The following is a 2,591-nucleotide window of genomic DNA, read 5'->3' as shown; positions in this document are numbered from 1 at the left end:
AGGTCTATGGTGGGTTGACCCCAAGTAGCCCAAAGACTCTTGCCCACGTCCTTGTGGAGGGTCCATTCCGTGGGTATCACCTGACCCCTCCGACAGAGACAGTCTGCCAAGACGTTCAAGTCCCCCTGGATGAATCTCGTCAACAGGGAGATGCCTCGATTTCTTGACCATAAGAGAAGGTCCCTTGCGATCTCGAGCAGCGTGAAGGAGTGTGTGCCTCCTTGCTTGGAGATGTACGCCAAAGCTGTGGTGTTGTCTGAGTTGACCTCTACCACTTAGTTTCGAAGAAGCTTTCGAATATCATCAAGGCCAAGTGGACTGCTAATAGCTCCTTGCCGTTGATGTGCATGCTCTTCTGACTTGAGGTCCACAGACCCGAGCATTTCCGACCGTCCAGGGTCGCACCCCAACCCAAATCCGACGCGTCTGAGAACAACACGTGGTTTGGGTTCTTGACTGCTAGGGATAGTCCCTCTCTCAGACTGATATTGCTGTCCCACCATTTCAGGCATGCCTTTACTGGTTCGGAGACTGGGAATGATACCGTCTCTAACGTCTTGTCCTAGTTCCAGTGAGAGGCTAGATGGAACCGGAGAGGCAGAAGGTGTAGTCTCTCTAGTGAGACAAACTGCTCCAGGGATGAGAGAGTCCCTACGAGACTGTTCCAACTTCTGACTGAACAAACGTTTTCTTTTCAGCATTAGTTGGACTTCGAGCAGGGCTTGTTCTAATCGGTGGCAGACGGAAAAGCCCGAAAAAACTGGACTGCGAATCTCCATCCCCAAATATAGAATAATCTGGGATGGGATCAGTTGGGACTTTTAGGTTGACCAAAAGTCCCAACTCCCTGGCCAGACTCAACGTCCAATGTAGATCCTGCAGACAGCGAAGACTGGATGATGCTCTGAGAAGCCAGTCGTCCAAGTACAGGGAGGCTCGGATCCCCGATAGATGGAGGGATTTTGCCACATTCCTCATGAGCCTCATAAACACGAGAGGAGCAGGACTGAGGCCAAAGCACAGGGTTCGAAACTGGTACCCCACATTCCTGTAAACAAACCTCAGAAACGGTTGGGAATCCGGGTGTATAGGAATGTGGAAGTATGCCTTCTGAAGGTCGAGAGAGACCATCCAGTCGCCTTCCATTAATGTTGTCAAGACAGCCTGGTAGACTTCATCGTGAAGTTTGTCTTGACAATGAACACATTGAGCGCACTTGCCTCTTACGTACTCCTGCAGTGAACATGGCTGCCAGATCATTGGAGCCATCCCTGAGGGACTTGTTCCTGCAGAGAACGTGGCTGTCAGATCATTGGAGCCATCCCTGAAAGCCTTGTTTCTGCTTGACATAATTGTACAGCAAAACTTCAAACGCTCGAAAAAACTAACAGGAGATGGTCTAGCTCTGAAGTCGACCATAAAATCTTGGAGCGTCTCATGGCCAGGCGCCAGGGAGAGTCTATGAGGTTTGAGAAGTCTATCTGGGCAGAGGTAGGAACTCCCAAGCCGAGAACTTCTCCCATGTCATATCAGACTCTCGCTCTATAAGCCAGCTTAAAAGTAGGGAAAGCAAAGGCTGTCTCCCCCAAACTCCTCCTGGTGATAAACCAGTCGCCTAACAAACGTAAAGCTCTCTTAGAAGAGCGAGAGAGCACTAGCTTATAAAACAACGGCTTCGAAGTAGCTAGGCCTAGTGTAAACTCTGACGTTTAGGCGAACGAGGAGCAGCAGTTACAAAAAGATCCGGACAAAGATCCTTAAAAATCAGCATGATTTATTTAAAGTCCATAGAGGGCTGAGCAGCTTTAGGCTCCTCTCCGTCTGACAGAGTCCTCAAGGGAATATCAGTAGGAGGGGGAACAGCAACTTCCTCATCTGAAGGAACCTTTTCCGACAATAGCCGAGTCTCAAGCAAGGGAGAGACCTACCGTGGTGGCAATGCTTGACAAACAGAGTCCACACGCAAAGGAGCAACAGTAGCAGTCAAGGACGCTATGTCATGTAATTGCTTAAAGGACTGACCAGCAACAACCAACAGGTGCGGGAGGACGCTCGACGTCAACTCGAGACTGCCTTGACTGCCTAAACTGAGCAGTCAAAACAACTCTTGACCGCGGTGCTTGACGCTCAACGTCAAAACAAGTCAACTTCGCTGGTTGGCGAACGTCCTGAACGTCAACAAGAGCATGCAGCAGCGGCTGAACGTCCACAAGCGGCTGAAAGTCAACACTGGACTGCATCGAGTGAGGCTCTACAAAACGTGACTGACGTGACTTTGTAACGTCAACGTCAACAGGACGAGCAAAGGTTCGTTTGGGCGGCTGACGGCCAGGATCTCGATCAGCTAAGCGGCGAGGATCATCGTGAACCTGCTCAGCAGAATAGTCCTCCATAAGAGAGGCAAGCTTATTCTGCATGTCTTGCCGTACAACCCATTTAGGATCAACGGGAATGGTTGCGGTAAGAGACGAGGGTAACGTCTGTGACTGCAAAACCTTGCCTACAAAAAGACTCTCGGAGCCTGTGTTACGCTTTTGTTTAGGCGGCGAGCAGTCTTCCGATGACTGCATAGGGTCAGAGCTGTCCTAATA

The sequence above is a fragment of the Palaemon carinicauda genome, chromosome 1, assembly GCF_036898095.1.
Source record: "Palaemon carinicauda isolate YSFRI2023 chromosome 1, ASM3689809v2, whole genome shotgun sequence".
Lineage (NCBI taxonomy): Eukaryota > Metazoa > Arthropoda > Malacostraca > Decapoda > Palaemonidae > Palaemon > Palaemon carinicauda.
Note: the sequence above shows the minus strand (reverse complement) of the source record.